This window comes from Chlamydotis macqueenii, chromosome 4 (assembly GCF_036417535.1).
Source record: "Chlamydotis macqueenii isolate bChlMac1 chromosome 4, bChlMac1.mat, whole genome shotgun sequence".
NCBI classification, from domain to species: domain Eukaryota; kingdom Metazoa; phylum Chordata; class Aves; order Otidiformes; family Otididae; genus Chlamydotis; species Chlamydotis macqueenii.
The window spans coordinates 42,567,732-42,590,403 of NC_141559.1; the positions used below are offsets into that span (position 1 = coordinate 42,567,732).

Genomic DNA, 22,672 nt, shown 5'->3' on the forward strand with positions numbered 1-22,672 from the left:
TTCAGGAACATTTGTGCTCGTAGGATACAGAGCTTACAGGGGAAAAAAAAAAGCCAAGATTAGAAGCTGCTTTCATATATACACAACTGAATTATGAGTGTTGCATGCATATTTGTCCACGTAGATGCAGAGAAAAATGGAGTGCTTATTAACACAAAACCAAAATGATGTGTCAACATTTTCTCAGAGTGAGCTTCCAGACACTGATTCTGAAGTTAGTTCTATGACTGTCCCTGGCCCATAAAACACAGAATCTTTAAGTGTCTCTGAAATGTTAGAAATAAAAATTATGCAATTGATTATGAAACTCTAGGTTCATGAGTCCCTATTACTTGAAAATTTAGTGGCCATGCTAACGGATAGGTATAAAGAGCCAACTAATGTGAGTCCGTTTATCTGAATCACATGAAATAGCAAGAAGGACAAGCAGAAGATTCAGAAATCACGATCTCTCTGCCACATTTCCCTTGCTCTCCCACCGATTGTATGGCTGCCATCAGCAACCAGCTGCAAGCAACACATGAGCCTTCTCTGCAGCCCTAGCTGGAATATATTGCAGTAATCTCGTCGTGATGTCAAAGGCGCGGCGTGTGGTACATGGACCAGTGTATGGTGGAACCATTCCCAGGATGGTGAAGCTCAGCGCTGACCACATGCATCCCAGTTCGCCCAAGATCAAGGATCTGATTTCAACTCTGAGGAACCTTTTAAGGAGGGAAGCAATGCTTTCTGGGGCATGAGTTGTCATTTGAAAGGAGCAGGGTTTTGCCTTTGCCTGTTTAAGCTTCAGCATATCCAGCTGGTCTGTGATACCTCACTGGAAGTTTTCTTTTCACAAACAAATGATCACAGGGATTCTGCAGGTTCACAGAAGTATCAAGAAATTCAGACCCCAGAAACACAAGTAGTGGATGTTCTGTTTGTTACAGACTGCAGTAATAAATTAGGGCATTAACATGTGAGCGCAAATGTTATAATTATAAATTAGTTTCAGGTTCTTTCACCATGCACATCTTGAGATGAAGCAAGCCATTCCTACACTTCTTACAAGGATATGGTTTTTATCTATTGGTATGACTCTTTCTGTAGTGAAATGTTTGTTTCATAAAAAGTATTGATATTTTTAATGCAAGTCTTAATGTGTTCTTTTACTAAAAGGCAATAAAATACTTCTGGTTTTGTCCTCTTCTGACTGCAGTCTGCTCCTCCTACAAACTGCCTGGCAAGGCTGTTTCATCCTCATGTTGAACACTCTTTGAAAACTGTTTTGTAGTACTTCTGTAATGCTGTAAAGTTAACGTTCCTGTTGGGAATTAACATTTCTTTTGACTTTTTTTGGTGGTAGATTGTAACTAGAAAAGAGGAGTGACCTAGAGACAGCTAATTATACTGAATTACAGAAGAGCTCCTTGGGCCACTGAGGCCAGTCGCTGGTTTGCAGTGCTCACATTATGTCATTTTTTGGATTAAGGAGATAGATGTTTGTGCTTTCAGAATTAATGCCTACAAATTCAAAAGACTCCATTTACTGAGTGGGTTCTTGTATGAGTACAAAATTAGAGGAGCTGTTTGCAATGCTAATATTTGAATTAATGTGCTCATTGATAAAGAGCAGAGGGGAATAGAATTGGAATGCATTTAAGCAGGATGCTGATCTGTAGTAGATGAAGGTTTGGGGGGTTGAATGAATTTGTATGAACATACAAAGCTCTGAGATGGCTAATATTTGCCTCCCTTTTCCCAAAAGGTTTGGTATGTCTGATAATTTCCTGTACTGGCAGAGCAAAGTTGATTATACAGAGTAACGGAAGATTGGCTAATTAGAGTGAAACTGGGATATTTGGGAGACATTTGTAAAATGTGTGACCAGTGCCTTTTAAATTAATGGAAATGTTTAAAAAATGCCAAGGCCTTATAGAGAGAGTGATACAAGACAGAAGCAGCTTGTCAAAGAGATTAAATTCTTCACAGAGCCGTAAGTAAATAATACTTTAATGTGCTTCTGAGTTAAGGAAATTGTCTCTCTGTCATCATTGATGGTCTTTATGATAGAGGAAGAATCACAGAAATCTGCTGTCAAGCTTCCTAAATTACTGGTGTTAATCTTTTTGGTTGTTGTTGAGATTATTCTCAAATGCTTCCTCTGTTTAATTACCTCAGATTCCTCAAGAGTTTTGTTATAGGTTGTCCACTGCTTTGCATGAAATGGAAAGTGTCCTTGACAAGAGTCACTTAAAAAAGAAGGAAACTACCAATATGATGAATTTCTCAATTAATTGGCCTTCATTTTTGAAAATTTAGGATTTGCTAAAACCACTGACTACTGTTAAAGTCTGTAGAATAGTGTAAGCTTTCATGCGTACCTCATAGTTGGTAGAGGTAACTGCAGCTACAAAAGAGGACAGGAAAGAGGTGGAGAAGGGGCTTTTCAGAAAAACATATTTCCCTAATCAGTCTGAGCAGCCGTTCAATGTTTCCCAAGTTTTCCTTGGATGCTCTTGAATGCATACATTCGGGTCTGAATTAATTGGCTGTCCTGTAAATTGCTGATTGCACCTACTGTTCTTGTTATTTATTGTCAGGTCTTGTGTTGTACAGATTCCTGTCACATGAATATTGCACATTGATGTGCAGATCGGCATGTTATGGGGACAAGGGCATGTATTTAGACTGAACTATCGTGCTTTTGGTTTAATGAAACCATCTCAGTGCCTATTTTTTTTTCAGAAACTGTTAGTAGGTTTGCTGTAATAATAGTATATGTTGTCCAATGTTTTTGAATAATTGCCTCTTTAATCAAATTCTCACTGAGGTGCTAATTCTTGAGATTTATCTGTGACATATTTGGATTTGTTGTTCACAGTGAAATTAGGATTCCATTTACTGCTGTTTATGAATTTACACACTAAATGAAAACTGAAGGCCCAAAAACTGAGGAACAAGGAATCAGAAGTGGTAGCATTGTACATCATATTCAGGCTATGTCAAATCAGGCTATGGCTGGGAATAACACAAAGTTATAAAAGTTGTGTCTAGAAAGTGTCAAGTTTAATTAGTTATACCTCATTAGCTCTAAACTTGGCTGTTTCTATTCCAGAGCAGGTGTGTAACACAGAAGTAGTTTGAAGTACTTGTTGTGGTAGGAGTATCTGTTCCTGTATAATGTTGTCTATAAACCAGCTCAGCTGTTCCCTTTTTCTCTGGTTTCCTAGTCCAAAATGGCAGATAAAGCAACATTTCTAAACTGCAGTGCTGTAGTCTAAAACTACTGCAGAAAATTAGTACAAGTGGTTGTTAAGCCACAGTCAACTAAGTGATACTTAATTGGTGTTGAAGGAGATACCTTCTGATTTATAGAATATTTCTAGACATTTAAAACTGTTATCGACCTGATAGTGGCACAGTTTCTTCGGAGGCCTCGTTGTGTGAGCTTTCTCAAGATTTGATTTATTTTGGCTTGCAGTCTCCTTACACTAGTTTTGCAACACATAATTAATATTTTAGTCTCAAATTACTTATTTTTCTACAGTTCCGTGTACTGGGAAGAATTGCTATCTTTGTAGCTTTTCTTTGGCTCAGGCAGTCAATCGTTAAGTAGCAGTAACAAAGCAAGTTTAGTGTGAACCGTAAAAGATGCTAGAATATGTTAGTAGTGCCTGAAATTGGTACTATTATAAACATGCATGGATCTCGGCAAGTTGTGTGTTATTGCCTTTTCTATGGTCATTCAGCAAAAGTTATCCACTGAGAGAATGGTGCTTTCTTTTCCCTTTGATGAATTAGCTAATGATAAGAAATTCTGTGTTGGAGACTTGAATAAAAGTCGAAGATTGGAGGGAAGGCCTCCAGAAGAATAAGAATATAAGTGAATATGTACATATGAAAAAGGGTTTTAGGAGAAAACTGAGCAATATTGTAACATTTTTCATTCAATGGCAGTATTATAAACAAATTCTGCTGATGTTATGAGAACTTGTAGTACATTAGTATATGATGTCGTTGTTGGTGCCTACCTTGTATAGCACAAATGCACTGCAGAGTGTAACCTGTGGTGCTGAGTCTCAAGGGCCGGTGGACATGGAAACAAGACTGAAGTCCCCCTGTTTACCCTACTTTTATTTGAGAGAAGTCCTGAACACACGAGCTGAAGGAGCTGTGGCACATTCCGACAGATTCCCTAGGCTACATCACTGGGGGGACCAGTCAGCAAAACATGCGGCCAAATATGCCTGCTTATGGTATGTGTGCTGCTTATGAAAAACAATGCTATAGTAATGTTAACTCTTTGTTCTGCAGATAATGAAGCTGTATCTTCAATAGCTGAAGTGATTTGTTTAACTATTTTGTTCTGGGAATCTTTTTTCCGCCTCCCTCCCCTTCATGTAGAACCAGCAGTGCAAGTACAGGGAGTAAACTCGAAAAGCTGTCTAGGCATCTTCTACAACACTGGTAGGATTTTTTGCTTTTCAATGCAAAGGTACTTTGTCAAGAATAAAGAAAACTAGGGCTCTGTTTTGTTCATAGCTTCAAAGTTCTATTGAAGACAGCATGAGTTCTGCCATACCCTTTAATAGGAAGGTATTTCTATTCTAATTTTTGAAGCAGGTGATATCATTCATCACTGTTATTTAAATTACCTGGATTTGTATGCCATGATAAGTGTTCCCTGTGATCTGAATATTTGTAAAACCTGGAAAAGACTCCAGTGTGACACCAGGGACACTGAGTTAACATCCACAGAATATCTCCCACACCCCCTTATGTATAGGGACATCTTCCAGGCATGAAAGTTCCTGTGTTTTCACTGCTTAAATCTGCTAATAAAGGTTGAGATGAAATGTAGTATATTTAGACTTTGTGACAGCTTTTCTGGAGTGGAGTTTGATTCACTTCAGTCATACTACTAAATGCTATAATCAGATATTTTCAATTTCTGTCACTACTAGTTGGCCTTAACTGGGGACCTGGTTATGAAACCTGTTTCTGTACCATTCAAATAAAAGAAAATTACTGAGATACTTAATTCACCTTAAAAAAATTACTCCTAAAGCACAAACTAAAAATTGAAACTAGTTATTATAGTAAGTGGATGAAATATTAAATGTAAACTTTCAAACTTGTTTGAATTGAATGAAATTCATACCAAAATTGCCTGATTTTTTTTTTTTTCAGAGCTACTTGTTACCATTACTCCCATTAGTTTCAATTGAATGTCTTTGTCCTGAACACACAGGTTGCTGGTTTGAATTCCTGAATTAATTTACAGAAGTTTGGAAAGCTGTCGCAGCTTGGTTTTTCTGTGACAACAAAAAAGATGATAGATTCAACATGTACATGCGCAGCTAGCATGTAAGTTCCTCTTGTGGCTGCTATATATAGTAGGCGAACTTGCATAATAATAGTGCTAGGATGGTTGAGCGAGAGACTCGCCGTTGAATTTTTTCCGTTACAGCTCATTTTAGCAGATGTTTTACTCTTGTTTCCAAAATTACAGTGCAAGACAGTACCATGGTTGAAACTTAACAGAGAATTGTAACTTATTTAGCAGGAATTGTATCGTCTAATCAGCAGGTTTTGGTGAAGTTGTATTGTAACTAAGATTTGATTAATGTTAGCTAAATACAGCTGCCATATTATTTAAAACTGGAGTTTGAGGCTAGCTTAATTCCTCTGCTTTCCCTGGGCATTTCTGAAAACATTAATTTAGACCACTACTAAAATGATATTTTAGGAAATGAGCGTTTTCTGATGCTGGTAATTCCGCATACAGTTTCAGAATAAGGAAAAGCTAAGTATTTAGTAAGTAGCCAATTCACAGGTCAACAGAAGTACGCAAAGATGAAGCTGGTCAAGTGAATATATTTAGTTATACCTTTGTCATTCGGATGATCGAGTCTTAATTTACATGACTTAATTTTTTTGTGAAATGAAGGCCTGTACTGTGTACTTGGAGAGAGTCTGTTAATGTTGCACAAATACTCTCCATTTGACATTTTTAGGTAGTTCCGGCTGTGGAGGTGAAATTTCCTCCAGTTATTAATGGTGCACACTGACCAGTTTAAAATAACTTTTCTCTCCCTATTGTAACCTAAACTTTGGCTTTACTTCTGTTAAAGACTTCATTAATCTTAGGGCAGTTGAATTAAAAATGTATATGTGAATTAAGACATAAAGATCTTGTTTGGACGCTGCCATTTAGAAGTAGGAGTTCTTTCTTACCCCTCATGATTACAAACTAAAGGTATGGCTTCACACACCCTACCTTGGGAGGGCCTTCCTTGCCAGCAGCATGAGCCATGGCAGGTCCAGCTTTCAGGTGCTTGTTCCAGGACAAGCACCGCCCTTCTGTTCCACCTGCAGAACACTTTGGGTGGCTGCTCTTTAACCTGAAACCTGAACAGATCCAAGTTTAAAAACAAACACAAAAAAAAAAAAACCCACCCACAAAAAAAAACCCCAGCCAACAAACAAAATCACCAATCCACTCACATTCTAGGGTTTCTTTTAACTGACTTGCCCCTTCTGCTGTAAGGATCCTAAACTGGTGTGCTGTCACAGCTGTGTGTGAAGGAGCAGGGAAGGACACACAGAAGTATTTGAAGAGGTCTTACTGAGTGAGGGGGATAGAGAATCCATGGTGTCGCATGACCACACGATTCCTAAATGAGAGCATTCACAGTGGTATTCACTGTAGTCCATCTTACATTTTTTTGTTGTTGTTGTTGAATACCTTTACTTGATCAGCATTTTCTTTCCTGAGAGTCACTGATGTAAACATGGCAACGTTTACTGTAAATTTACGAAGAGGTATGTTGCACAGCTGCATCTAAAAGCAGTAGAAACCACTCCGTGAACTCCTCTCAAATTTTTTTTGAAAAAGCAGAGGACAAAATGACCTACCCTGACTTTTTGTACTGTGGTAAATACATTTTAGTGTTTGTGTGTCTGTGTGACAGTACCTAAATAAATTATGCTCTCAATAAAATTCCATGCCAGCAAGTACTGCATGCAGACTTGAAGCAGGAGTTGGATTATTGCTCAGCAACTGCGCATTAGAAATACAATAACTGGAATTTATGTTTACATTCATTACAGTATGAACATAAATTTCTCTGGGCACTTTTATTCTTCATACACTACATTAGTTGCTCAACTTTATTGTTTGTGTCATACTGAGAAACAAAAAGCAATTTCAGTAATGGATGCAAGAAAATGAGTGCAAGGACTGTCTTTTTCTCAGGAAAAAAATGTAGATCCACTGAATTTTGCTCCACATTTAGTTTATTTTTGTTGTGTACAATCAAGGAGTCCTATTGTTTGTGGTGAAAAGCTCAAAATGTATATGAGTGGCTCTTAGTAAGTGAATATCATATAATATTCTAAAATAGCTAATTTCTTTTAAAAAATGCCATACTAGAGATGAGGGATGGTACTGATGGTACTGTAAAATAGAGGGTTTGTCTTTTTCTGGATCACAAAGAGTAAGCAGCAAATCAAACTACGGTAGATGTTTGTGTGTCTGTCCCGCTTTTGAGCGGTGGATGAAGGCCTCTCTTTTTAAGTTGTAGCTTTTTGAGGTTCTAGAGGAAATTCCGAGTCTGTTGAAGTGAAGTAACAGGAATTAGAACTTGTACCAGGAGCTCCAGCTCTACGTTGTAGTTCCCTGTAGCTAACTACTGGCCTTATATGATGATCCTCACTGAAGACTTTGTGGACACTTCTGAGTGTTTAAAGCAAGACGTTAAGTTGCAGAGAGGTTTCCTATTAAGGAAAAGTGATGTAATGTCAGTGGAACGCTGCCAACTTCTCTCCACTGTGCTCGTTTTATTTATATTAGCTGCATACCAAAGAAAATGCCCCATAAAACATGAGTGCTCCTTGCTATATTTAGCCAAGCTAATTTACTAATACCAGGAGATTATGTTTATATGCAATGGAAATAATTATAAAAAGATTTCGAGGCATCTTATTGAAATAAAACAGGTTGAACTTGGGAAAAGTAAATATCAGATTTGCTCATGGTGCATAGAAACACTCTGGGGTATCTTTTAGCATCTATTTCTATGCTGGAAAACATTGTTTAACATTTTAATTGAACTATTTTGCTGATTGTTTAAAGAACACGAAGTACAAGGAAGTTATTTACATTGATCTGAGTCTTTTTATTCTTGGCAATGCAGATGTCTTCACATTTCACCTATGTGACTAAAACCAATCTTGCCATACACATTCCATTCTTCTGGTTTGAAATATTTGTATTCAACTTCATATGGAATACACTGTGATTTTGTGCTTTTTTTTGTGATGTTAAAATCAGTTTGGCATATCTTTTTGTTGATTACCTTCTCTGCCTTTCCTTTAGGACTACTTTTTAAATGAGTGAGTCCCCTTTTTAATGAGCAAAAATTTTTGGCATGCTTTGTGTTCAGCTCTTTGTTCTACAGTTGATGGTGTTGATAAATAATCACAAGATTTCTTCCGGACTCTAACAATGTTAATTCATAATGCTGTTGAACAATTTGACCTTTTCTATTAATTTTACTCCTACACGGTGACCCTGGTTGGGTGTGGTAGTGTTGGAACTATGGATCCTCCCTGATACTGAGTCTGCCTAAAAGAATATTCCCCTTTAAGAGTAACAGAGTACATTTGTTAGCTGCTGATAAATAAGAGCTGCCATACTGGTTAACTACGTAATGCATATGAGAAAAAAAAAATGATACTTTTAAATTAATAAATTTAAATGTTAAGTCCAGTGTGACTGTGAAACAATGTGATGTATTACGAGATCTGCAGTTGACTCATGAGCTACAGAGTTGTGGGCAGGGGAAAAAAATTGGGGTAATGTTATTTTAATCTGCATTCCTGTTGAACATTCTATGTGTTTTCTGCTCACATCTGAGTCGCCTATCTCAATTTCAAAGCCTGTGCTTTATTGGGATGACTTCTAAAGATGTTTCTTTAAGAGGGTCTTCATGCATTCTGACATTTAGCATCTAATTTACACGCTCTGAACTGCACTCTGGAGGTTTCACTGACTGTCTGGGAGGCTGTACTACTGCTCATGTGAGATGCCAAAGAGGAGATGATGAGAACATCTCCCTGTGTGTCTCCTTTCGACTGGAAGAATTAGAGCAGCATGACAGCGAACTGAAGTGCTGCAAGGCCAGAAGAAAAAGGCAAATGATCTTTTAGGCCTATCACAAGTCAAGTATCATTGTTTTACACATCTGGAGCTTGTTTTGAAAATAGAAAGCTATTTAATATATAGAGGATTTCAAAATGATTGCAAGATTCTGTTGCTATTTCCAAGTATGCAGATCTTTTTTCATTCGTTCTGAATGATTCATTAGGGAAGTAGATCATGCTGCTAAAAAATCGTGAGAAAAAATTTTGAGTCAACTAAGGGTCGAAAAACATTTCCTGCAATTATGAAGTGTGTTAATCAAGCTAGGCCTTTTGCCTTACAGATTCCTCTTGATTTCAAATACCCGATTTTAAACATAAGACAAATATAAATAAAACAAAAAACCTTGGATCATGAGATGCCATTTCTAGTATTAGGCTCTTGAGGATAAAAGTTCTCCCTAGTGTAGAAGATCAGACATAACTAATCTGTGAAGTATTGCCTGGATAGTGTACAGCGAGAATTATGTGCTATTAGCTCTTGCTTAGCAAAGTTTATTTCCCTATTTTTTAAAACTAAGGCCTGGTGGATTAGTTATTATTTAAGTAACTTTGCTATTGAAGTCTTGAAACCCATTTGGAAAACTGGAGTCTCTGAAGGTTTATGAAATGACCGAAAAATGGACAGCTTCAGACAACATTGCCTTTAATTACGTTCTCACGCCCTGATGTGGTAAGTCTAAGTGCATGGGCTCGTTAGAGTCTTGGCATGCAAAAGAGGATGACTGTAGGGGAATGAACTTATTTTCCTCCAAGCAAAAATTCTAAGCAGCTCAGTCTTTCTGCAAATCTGGGCACCCACTTTATCTGATATGTGGCACAACTAGTCAGAGAACTTAAATAGCTTTGCCTTGTTTTGCCCTCTGTGGAGAAAAACGACAGTATTTTAAAATGTTCTCTGCTGTCTCTAGGTTTTTGATTTTCATTTAATCATTCCTTGTTCTCCAAAAAATTACCATCATATTTTGAATGAGTTGTCTAATCAATTAGCTGACCTCAAAGAATTTAAACACTTTTGTTATTGTGTAACACTTCTGTTCAGTGCTGTGTTGGAGGTTTCTCCTTGTAACGGAAAAGGAGTAAAGGATTCCTTCAAATGAGAAACAGGATCAATGTATTATTCAAGTTTTATTTGTGACTACAGAGTAGCTTTAGTTGGCCCAGAGACACAAGGGTCATGTGGGTTCTATCACCTAGAATAACAATCCTTCAATTCACAGTAGAAAACTGTAGTAGACGAGCATTTTAGGCCAGTGTTTTCTGAAGAGTGAAGCATGCTTTTCTGGAGAAGCTAGCGTATGAAGAGAGGTAGAAGGTAAAGTAATGAATTTTGGTACTGTACACCCTAGATCACGCTTCTGGAGCTCGCAAGGAGTGGTAAAGAGGTGGTGATAGCCCAAGGGAAGAGGCAGGGAGATAAAAGAGAAGGTGTCATTTAAGAGAGGGAGGTCAGTGAGGAGAAAAAAATGAAGACAGACCAGCATTATATCACAATCTGAGTATTGCTGAGGAATACACTTTTTTTTTTTTTTTTTTTTTTGTAACTAGCTTTTTATAAAGTACCCTGTGATCAAACTGAAGACAAACAAGACATGTCTGTTTTGTCTGGGAGGTTTTTACTGCAGGGCAGAAGGAAGGAGTGGAATTAATTGAATTCTGGAGGTCAGCTGCAGGCAGTCAACAGTAAAATCTGTACTATAACACAGAAAATAGTAAAATTGCTGTCTAGGATATGTCCATATATTGTCTCTGAATATGTAAATGATAAGTAAGATGCATGATACCCTATTTTTAATATATTTTACAACAATATGCTGTATACTTTAAAAATACTTCAAGAAACTCTGTAAATTAAGTGAAGAGTGTTTTTTTTTTTTTTTTTTTTTTTTCTTTTTTTTTTTCTCCCCCAACATATTTCATAGAATCATAGAATGGTTAGGGTTGGAAGGGACCTTCAAAGGTCATCTAGTCCAACCCCCCTGCAAGGACCAGGGACATCTTCGACTAGATCAGGTTGCTCAGAGCCTCATCCAGCCTGGCCTTGAATGTTTCCAGGGATGGGGCATCCACCACCTCTCTGGGCAACCTGTTCCAGGGTTCTACAACCCTCATTGTAAAAAAATTTTTCCTAATACCTAATCTAAATCTACCTCCCTCTATTTTGAAAACCATTACACCTCATCCTATCATATTTGTCTAGCAAGTTATGTGTTTAAGTTCCCAGAAATTGAGACTTAGACAAGGTATAAAGCCAGAATCTTTTGTGCTGTACATGCTTATTTTTAAATACTTTCCAGCTTGTATGGTTTAGCTAGACACCTTGTGCTGTTTTATACATCTACTCTGTATGTATAGCCTACATTAGCAACTAGTACACAGAAACAAGTGGCTTTGTAGAGTGAAGAAACATGCTGAGGGCATGATATCTACACTACACCTTACAGAGTTGCTGAGTTTGGGGTTTTGTTTTTTCGCTTTGGACTCTCATCTGCTGCCGTGAACTGAAGCAGATTAGTAGCTGGAGTTTGTTCCATTCGTTGCACCTGACGGGAAATCAGTTCATGTTCTTAAGAGGCTTCTCTAGGATGCGAACTGGAGAACAAGCAAGTGGGAACAGTTGGAAATTTTGCTTCAAAAGCATGTTCCTGATCCAAGCTAAAGCACAAATGCAGATGTGTCCTTACTGTCCTCTTAGGAGAAGTGCCAAACTCTGTGGTTCCTTGTTCTTGGCCAGGCACCATGTTGGTTACTATTTTATTTGGGAAAAATGAAAGTTGGTCCTTCATCTTGCTTTCTCTGAGTAAGAAGGCTGACTCCCTTCACTGAGAGCTAAGCAAGATGTCCCTGCTCCTTGCAGGGGGGTTGGACTAGATGACCTTTGAAGGTCCCTTCCAACCCTAACCATTCTATGATTGTAAGATTCAAAACAGTTTTAGAGAAGGGGCCAGCCATTCAGAATCACTGGCACAGTATTTAGCTGTAACAAGTGTTTATCATTACACAATTTACCTTATTTTTTTTTATGTCATTATACACCACTTAAGGCACAGCTTAATTCAGGGAAGGAGTTCTTACTCTATAAGTCTCCCATACTCATGGTTACTTGATATATTAAGAAGTAAATAGTACTTGAAGTGAGTCATCTTTACGGAATGTACTTTCACTCAAAAGTACAAAAGCAATTATTTGCTCTACCATTTATATGTAAGATATTCCATTTAAGCTTTTTGGAACAATGCACTGTACAGTTACCTACAAGTTAAATTAAAAATTAAATTCTCACCATAAAATCACTTAATCTATTTACCAGGGAAATACTATTTTAAGTTATGTGTTGCCAGTGCAAGAAGCTACTTCAAGTTGAGCATCTATGTCCAAATATGTGTAATTTCAGGATTTTTTTTTTTCCCTTTGTGATAATAGGGAATGTCATTAGTTCTGGTCAGGTCTGTTCAATCTGTTCTGGAGCAGAATATATTCTGAATGTTTAAACGTGTATTTTGACTGCAGTGACATCTGTGTGCTGTGGGTGGATTTTGTCGTGGTTCAGTAGTTCTGCTCATAGATACTATTTTTTTTTTTTTTTTTTTTTTTTTTTTTTTTTTATAACAAGCAATGGAGAAGTTACCATGCGGTGTGGAATTCAGTCATGGAGTAAGGCTGCAAGTCCACTTAATCCTTAAGGTCTGCCTAAGGCATCTTTATTACAGTTATGTTTATTATGCAGTTGTAATAAGCAGTAGCTCTGCATATCTAAGGATGCTTTAGCAACATTTTGAGTATGATAATTTTTCTTGTCTCTTTTATACTTTGGGGAAGATCTCTTTTAAAAACAACAAAAAAAAAACTCCAGCCCCGAAACTCACACTTCTGAAGCACCTATCTGGCTAGATAAGAAGTGACAGTGCTCTATAAACTCTTATCTTATTTTCAAAATTGTTCCAGTAAGGTGAATGGAGATCCATCTCTTAAGAGATTATTCCTGATGCAATGTAAGTCATAGAAGTATTAATCAGGCAGGTATCACTGAAAGTGATGCAAGTTGCTTATAGGAAAAAAATGTGATAAAACAAAGAGACGTTATCAGTCTACATGAGCAGATAAAGTTAAGTCTACTGTTACAGCCAAGTCTACAAGGAGTTCTTTTTGGTCTTCTAAATGCAATAGCTGACATGAGGTACATCTCCCATGCTGTCAAGCGTTTTAATTTTCCCAAGATGTTCTGTTGCTGCTGTTTTGCCAGTGCGTGTTGGAGTTTTCTTTCTGCTCTGCTATGAGTGTAGCCCACAGCGCCTGCTGGGCATGAATAGATTGAGCATTTGCCAGCTCTTTGCAGAAATATTTATGTGCAATGCTGCAACATGTGCAAACACTGAGGACACTTCAGCTGTTATTCTATATTCAGTTTCTTTCCAACAAAGTGACTGTTTCACTTAACCAGAGCTTTGTCTATCAGCTAGCCTGTTTGGGGAAGAAAATTGAAGCAGTTTGTCCATACCTGAGCAAACTCTCAACTGCAGCTGGAGCCAAGCAGCTATGTAACGTGGAGGGGGATAGGTATTTGTTCCCTGTTTCGGGTGCCAGAGACCAGTGTCAGGGAAACAGGGAAAGGCTGCTGTTTCTTCAATTAATCCATGAGATGGGCTTCACCAGTGCTTTTAAAAGGCTGTCTAGGAGAGCAGCTGGGAGGAAAAATTCTCCCAACAGATTTGCAAATATCTCTGGATGGTGCCAATCCCTAATATGGCAGTAACTCCAGATACCCTAGGAAATTCGCAGCGTGCGGAGTGACTACACAATCCTTTTACGTATCTTTCTTTTCACTGAGATTGCCAACCTAGATTGCATGACAGGCCTGTAGTATGATGCAGTGGATCGAGGACAGGATACAATTGTGTTAGGATTATCGATTGAATAGATGCCACAAAAGTTGTGAGTCATGTCGCAGTGTTACTTTCACTTTCCAGTGCTCTTGAGAACCAGGCTGAAAGATTGTTCCTGTCTGTAGCAGTTGCTGTTACTGCCTGTTGCTGTGCTTCTCTGCCTTTCGTAGAAGTTCGTGTCTGTTGCTGATGGGGTTATTTTTGTGTGTATAGAAGGACTTCAGCAAGAATGGTGTAGTACTAAAAATTCACGCTACTAAGATGATGCTGACACCTAAAGTGAGTAAGTGATGTTGTAGTGGGGGAAGCTCAGATGTATGTGTTTATTTCATGTAAGTACCAGTTTTTATGCACTGATTTCCTTTCCAGTGGTTCCTTTTCATATGGTGTTTTAAGAATAGGATACCTCCAGCAAGTTTCAGTAAAATAGACTATTGACGAATCAGCTGGTAATAGCCATGAGGCAACAACCTGCTCAAATGTCAGAACTGTTTGTGAACAGCTGGTAAAAGAGCCTAGAATTTAGGCTCTTAAACTACCAAAATTTCTTTAAGTAGTTTTAAAACACAGTTAAAGTTTTAATTTTCCTAAAAACACTCTGACAGCAACTGTGTGCTCTTGTTAATATCAGGGCATCCAGTAGCAACTCTATTTTTTTTTTTTTTTCATTTCAATATTGATGTTCATTCTTCCTCCCAAAAGTATCTATTTCAATAGTACAAAGCAGTCATCTTTACATGTAACCCAAAGAACAGACACTTGACAGATACTGGAGTATGAATATCGATAGCATGGAAGTCCAGTTTTAAGCCCACTGTAACTGTTCATGGGTAGGCGTAAAGATAAGTAAATCTCCTAACTTTGGTGGCCAGTGGTAAATGAAATGTGGTGATTTATGGAGCATCTTGTTAATCAAATATATCACATTTTTAATCTTTTTAAAAATAGAAGAAAACAACTGTGCACGTGCTGTTCCAGTGGCAGCAGTGAGAAAAAGTACCGTACTACATCTAGAAGAGGAGGGGTGGCAGTCCATCTTTGCTTCTAATCACTTTCAGTTTTAGGCTAGTGCTTGTTTTTGAACTTTGATATATATTTTTTTTCCCATACTTTATTTGAATATGTACCAGTCAGCACAGAATATAACCTTCCACATGGTAGAGCGCAATCAGAGGCAGAAGACCTGTTTGCCTATTTGCAAGCCGGTTCATTCCTGCATTCCAAGTCATCATTTCCTACACTTCAGGCCAATCCAGCTGTAAATCGGAACCTGTATTGCTATTAATACCCTGTTACAATTTACCTCTTGATAATGTAACGCTTCTTGCTTCCTTTATCAGTGAAACTTGTTACCTGTGTTGTTTTTTCACTGTTATATCCATCCATCACTGGATAGATATTCTGTGCACTGGTTATGTAGCGCTATTGAATTACCGAGCCAGACAGATTTTTGACTACCAGAGTAATTCTTCTGATCTAACCCTGCCAGAGATACGAAGTGTAGCCTTTTTACTAAAGCTGTATTGTGTCTTTATGACTTTTGGGAACAATGAATGTGCACAAGAGCACAATTTCCGCTCTTTCTGTACCCAGGCTAAATGTGTTATCTCGCTGGTGCACGTTTTGTAAAATGTCCCTGCAGTGTTACACGGAGATGAAAAATGGTTCCTGCCTCTGAAAGAATTGCCGGTGTTCGCTGGGTACTGACACTATCACTGCTGTTGGTTTCCTTAGCACAGAAATTGCCTTGATGCGTTTCACAGATAGTCAAACCATAATGGAAAATGGGCACAGGTACAACTGCCACTTTTTAGGATAGACAGAAAAGGTTTTAACAGCCAAATTACAGCAGGATTTCCTTACAAGAGAGTTCACAAACAGTGCAGGTACAATGCAGGTGGTTTACATTTATCTTCTGTGTGGATGAAGCTTCCAGATGAGAAGTCAAGCTTTGTTTCATAGTGTGCTCATAATACAGTGCCTGTGTTAGTTCTTGCACTGTGCTGATTTTTCTGAGAGTGAGTTAGCTTCCAGTGAAATTAATTATAAACACTCCTGTAGATTAACCTGAAATACAGAAAATATCATTTGTCACAAATCTGCATTTTTTAAATTGTTAAGCTTTGAAGGGCAAGTAGTAAAACTTTAAAAGGTTGCAGCTGGTAGAGGTGGTTCCTAGTTCTAGCTCTCTAGTTAGGATTAAATTGTAAGGATTACATTAAAATGTAAGGATTAAATTGTACTAACAAGCCTGCATCCTCCCTGAATTCTGTTAGCATAGACAAAAAATGTCTCTGAATGTTTGCAGAGTAGAACCCAAACGTGTGCTGGTTTTTGTTTTTCCTTCCCTCTCAGTCTTTATTTTAACTGATAATTCTAGTCTTACATAAATGTGAACCCTTGCAGGATTTAAGAGTCCACATTTGTTTCTCACAATATAAGAGATTGTTCAGCATCAGGAAGCTTGATGCTTGGATGAATGTATTTGTATTAATACAGCCTGAAGGCTGTTCATGTTGAATACTTTGCAGTTTTTGTAAAAAGGGGTATCTCTTCTCCCTATACTTCACCTTCTTGCCTTGTTATATGTGTAAATTTTTAACACTTATAAAAATGAGTCAATATTCCTTCAGTGGATACAGTTTAGTTGGAATTGCCTTTGTATTCTGGGTATTTATTTTCCGTACAGCTATTAATACATCCGCTGCTAGCTTAGGTTGTTGTCATTTTTGACAACTGTTGATAAGTCTGGTGGAAAGCCTTAAATTATATTAGGAATTTTGTCAGAGGACAATTCCAGATATCAGTGACATCTGTCAATAGTAACCCTCCGAAGAACTTTAGAAAGCAGTACCATTTGTACCAGTAAAATAGAAATGTTGTGGTTGTAGGAAGCAGATTAAACAGTGTGTTTAAGAGCTGGCTCAACACCTACCTCGCAAGTGTGCAATGCCAGCTGCTGAGGAGCCACAGATGCGGAAGCCCTGTGAATCTTATCTAGTGAGGGAACCAGAGCAGCCCCCAGCACTTCCAGTTCTCTGTTCCTTCTGTGCCTATCAGTTATCCAGTTGGGCTGCCAAGGAGCCAGAGAGGTGTAACTGAATTCTGTTAAATTCCAACTTTAATAAATTAATACATTATAATGAAAAAGTATTCAATCCATTGTAGAAATATATAAATTTAGGTATAAATATATACATATAAAATATATATCTAAACTGAGATATTTACTGACATGGAAGTCAGTGTTACCTGAGAAGAGCCCTTGCCTTTTAATACAACATGATGGTGGCTCTTTCCCTTTTTGCAGAGCTCTGGCATGATTCTGAAGCATTCGTATTGAGTTAGAAGCTAGGTCTTCATTGAAAGGTGGATTTAATGGAGATGAGTAGTCACTACCCCAAGATACAAATACAGAGCTTTGGGGGCTTTAGTTTCAAATTAGCTCATGCTTAATTGTGGTTGATTCTGGTTATTTGCATTTGAAATATTCCTGTACTTTTGTTTCAGATGTTTTTTTTTTTTTAGTATATTTCTGTAGAACTCACTGTTTCTCAAACGGCAGATTGCTGGAAGGGTTGTGAAGGGGCCAGTCTGCTTTTGCTCAGGAATGAACTGAGGCAGAAGTGAGCCCGTTGTTCTTCCATACATGAGATACATAGGATTCTTTCTTTTAAGCCAAAATTACTTTTCTCTATCTTCTTTCCATTGGTTCATTTTCTTTTGTTAAGATCATAAGAGAGGACAAAGAGCCAAAACCAAGAAATTTAGAAGTTATAACATAGAAGAATGTAGTTAATCTTAGTTCTTTATCTATGGTGGGTTATTTCAGTCTGCTTTGTATATTGTGTGGTAAAAACTGAATAAACTTGAATGGCCTTACCACACTTTGTGGCAGAAGCTAGCTGCACAGGGTTCGTTTTTCATATGACTGATTCATCCCAGGGCTTGGATAGCATCCCCCTTACCTTTGGAGAAACCCCTCTCCCAAGACAGTGTGGCTATAAGGGCTTCCATATGAATTTTTGTGTTTTAAAAGTCCACAAACTAGGTTATACTGAGGAGCTGATGATTGCACTGCAAATTGCAGGGTGTTTCCCAGGAGAAGTTTTGGTGCATTGTTCCTCCAAATATTTTTTTTTTTTTTTTAATGATCTTCATGAATTACAGAAATGTAAGATAAAACTAAAGTTGGTACATATCCTAATGCTGGGAACCTGTGAACTTTCAGTATGAAGGATTTATTGCATCCCTGAAAATGCCATCTGCTGGAATGTACTCTGCAATCCAGTAGCCAGTTCCTTTTGAGACCTTCAGAGATATACAACTATCTACCTGTCTCTCTTCCTCCATAGCACTGGGTCCAGGCACTTGGCCTGAGCTTGAAGTTATGGTTCCTGAAGATGGCTGTTACCAGTTTAGTTCTCAAAGTCAAGGACTGCTCTATTAATTTTTCAAAACAATGTGATACAAAGAAGGCGTCGGGAATAAAAAAAAATTATGAAAACAGGATTAAAAGATGAAACAGCCTGTTATAATCTAAATCAAGTGTATACAGAACATGAATTCTTGAATAACTATTAAAGTGTACCATGTGTACTGGCATCCGTAGAGAGGATTCTTATCATCTCTGTCTATTTTCTCATACAGTCAGAGTATTTTGCTTTTAAAAAGACAGTATTCTGTAGTTCCCCACTAAGAAACCTAATGTCTCTAGTGATCCCTTTGAACATCTGTTTTCAAATGTTGCTCACTCTCATTTAGCTCCATTTAGCTTAATTTCCGTGAAGTAAGCCAATAAATTAATGAAAAAAAAAAAAATTAGTTGCTGTATCTTCCTTCAGTTGTTTCTTCTTAGAGAGGAGAGAGAGGAAAGTAAGGTTGTAGAAATGCTTGGGAATGTGTAATATTGGATCTTGTTACTTGCCTGTATATTAAATAAATAAATGCCTAAATAGACAGCATTGAAATATCAAGAAATTATTCTAGCTATTCAATGTTTAATATCATAAAGAAAAGGAAAACTGACATTGTGTAGCACGAACAGTGCTCCAGGAGTAACTTCTCATCACTATCACATCTTCTGGTACTGGATATTGCTAGTGATGCAGACAAACCCTCATCTTAACTGCTGAACAAACTGAACTTCTTTCCCCTACTTCTTCTCATTCTTCTATCTCTCCACATTTAGAAATCTGTAGAAAGTGGAGAACAAACTGAAACAAATTTGTAAGTGAAGGTGAAAAGTCTGTGCCTTCCTGTTCTAGTAGCTGATAAGAAAATATTGTGGATGGCAAATCTGTACATATTGGAACTGTAAATATATTGTTATAATTAATTATTTGGCAAAACCAAAAACTCCACGTGAGAAATTAAGTTTTAGTCTCTATTTTTCAAACAAGCTTGATGCATTCCCTGAAAGCATGTGTGCCCTTTTAAAACACTGGGATTACAAAATATATTTCAACTAAGTGGAAAGAGGATGTAATTACAGTTAAACTAACTTTTCCTGTAATCTCATCCAAAAACTGAACTTTTAAAAAATTGGCTTCTTTGTTTCGCTGCTGATGAGGGCAACGTAACAGACCAATTCCCTTGCATGATTTAGTGTTGTAAATAGAATATAGTGTATATACAGGGCCTGTTGCAATAGGACGAGGCGTAATAGTTTTAAAGTAGAGGGAGGTAGATTCAGGCTGGATATTAGGGAAACTTTTTTTACAATGAAGGTGGTGGAACACTGGCACAGGTTGCCTGCAGAGGTGGAAGATGCCCCATCCCTGGAAATGTTCAAGGCCAGGTTGGACAGGGCTCTGAGCAACCTGATTTGGTTGGAGATGTCCCTGCTCCTTTCAGGGGGTTTGGCCTAGATGACCTTTAAAGGTTCCTTCCAGCCCAAACTATTCTATGATTCTATAATTTTGCCTGCTGGGCTCTCTATATCTGTGGCACAGCAGCGTTATCTGTATTATCTTTCAGTGACCTACCCATGTATAGCTTCCGCTGCTGTTGGTGTCATTGCAAAGGAACACTTTTTTTTTTTTTTTTTTTTTTCTTTCCTCTCCTTCTTCATAATGAGACATCCCTAGGATACATATACTCAATAAATTAATAAGTATAGGGCAGCATCTGCTGTTAAAAGGATAGCTCTGAGGTGGAGAACATTCCTTTGCAAACAAGGATCATGCATTTCCACCACTGAAATGAAAATTTTCTCTAAGGTCTTAATGTTTTTTTGCCATGTGGACTGATGTGATAATGATTATATTTGCGTGTTATTTTTCAAGCAGACATATGCTTGCTTTGTCTGGACCCTAAACTGATCAGAAGCTTTGCAAATGGAATTAGTGCTGTCCTGAGCTAATAACCCCTGACTTACAGACATGTATATCGCGGTGGCCTCAACTCAAGCTTCATGTGGGAGCGGAGCAACCTCATATTTGCCTGCCAACCTTTTGTAGACATACCCTGAATCTGGCCTTTCCTTGTGCCCGGGCTGGTGTAGCAGCAGCTCAGTGGCAGGCGCTGTAGTAGTGCCCTTACCATTGACAGGGCCATAGATGGTCATTTGTGTTACGCTGTTGGCTGGGCACCTCACCATGTGACTTGGCAATGAAAACAAAAAAGTCCCAAGACAAGACGCTCTGACTTGCTTTCAGCACATGTTGGTTAAACATAGGAGTGTTGGAGGCAGCTAAGTTTCTTCTATCTTCAACACATTATTTACAATACTAAATTTCCCCTGGTTTTTTTTTTTTTTTTTTTAACCTTAGCCTCTCTGTAATAAATTAAAAATTATTGGGGGTGATTATAATGGAAAATAAGTATTATTTGTAAGTAATTTTAGAGGTATTGGACAGTAGGTCTGCAAATAGACAGAATAAAGATAAAGAATTAGGTGAAAGTAGTAATTTTACAGGACGTTCTCTTTCCAGTCAGATGTGACATGAAATATTTCTGTCATCAGCCAAGACAGTCAAATGATGATGGGAACTAAAACAGAGTTGCTTAAGCCCATTTAGGGAACGGAGACTTTTATGTAATTTAGAAAAACCGAAGGATAAGGTTCAGCCAGTGCCCTGTGGAGTGAAAAGTTGAACTGATAGGGATTTAGAGCCTCTATTGTCAACATTAATAAATGAATTATAAAATGTACGAGTGAACGGCAACATTTCAGTGTTCTTGTTGCTGATTGAATTAAAAAGGAAAATGCCATCTCCTTTTAAGTACTGAAATATGTGTTGCTGGTGAGATGACTGATGTTGCTAGAATTGAACCATCTTTAGGGCAAAAAAGAAAAAAGCAACTGTTAGATGTAAATAGCTGATTTTTCATTTTTCTGCCTTAAACAAGCTTGCTCCCCTTTTTCTTATCTAAACAATTGCCTTTGGCTTGAGATCATAAGCAGAATTATTGTCAGAAACATTTTCTGGGAAATGTAGATGGTTGGAATATCAAAATTAATCTTAGAGTGGAAAATATGATGATATTACCATTTCTAATTTTGTTGCTACCAACAAAAGTATATTGTTTTGCAAGAATCATACATTCATATGCCATGCATTAAACAACTTATAAAATTTCTCCTTAAAGGACCTAAATTATATATAAACAATGACACTCTTGTATATAATAAAGTATTTATGTATTAAATATACAGAAAAGGTATATGTGCGCATGGTGAAACTTTGTGGACATCTGGAGTATTGAGATAAAGTTATGATTTCCAGCTGGAAAATGTCAATTTTTAAGCAAGTCAGTCTGATGTATTTTAAGATGATAGTCCACACAGTCAATTTTAATCTCAGTGTCGTTCAAACAACTCTATTGTGGACAAAAAAAAAAAAAAAGCCAGTGCATGGTCTGGTTTGCTTCAATGCTGAACATACTGCCTTTTTTTTTTTTTTTTACTTAACAGTTTTAAGTGCTCCTGCATTTTAGTTTTTTAGTCTTTGTTGTTCTACTAGTGAATGTCTGCATTTCTAAAAGAAATTCTCATTTCCATTTGAGCTGATAGTCCTGCAGTTAGCAATTCCTCAGAGCTGTATTCAATGTCTAGTAGGATATGTGTTGGGACCTACAGTTAAGAATAAAGTCTGGGGGAAGTGTGACTAAAGCCATGGGGAAGCTCAGTTCACCATTTCCTTAGATTACAAATGTTTTTTGGAAGTAGTCTTTGCTCATCTACAGATACACTGTGGTTCTAACACAGAAGTTGGTCCCTTGTCTCCAAGTACCTCATTAAAAGTATGGCAGTAATTAGGTCTGTCTGATCAGCCCACAGATGCTACAAGCCCGCAGACATCAAGGTTGAAGTTGTCACTGGCTAAATATCTGAGGCTTATTGTTGAAATGGGGTCACTGAATGAAACAGGCAAGAAATGAACAGAAACCTTGTTAAGAACTTAAACATTTTTACCATTACTTGTATTATCTGTATTGCTTCTTTCAAATATTTTAAGTGTCTTCAAATTGTCTTATAATTTAGCTTTTTTAAGAATTGAAGATTTTGTTAACTTCTACTATGCTTATACTTTTTTTCAAAAACCAGACTTTGGTAGCAGTGTTTTAGATCTGAAGAAATAGGGCTATTCAAGATATGC

The 22,672-nt window shown here is 37.5% G+C and overlaps 1 protein-coding gene across 1 annotated transcript in view; it reads left to right on the top strand.

Annotated features, from left to right (window-relative positions):
- The window catches only part of PALLD (palladin, cytoskeletal associated protein), a 194,601-nt gene that overhangs the window by 133,415 nt on the left and 38,514 nt on the right, over nucleotides 1–22,672 (top strand). The window lies entirely within an intron of this gene.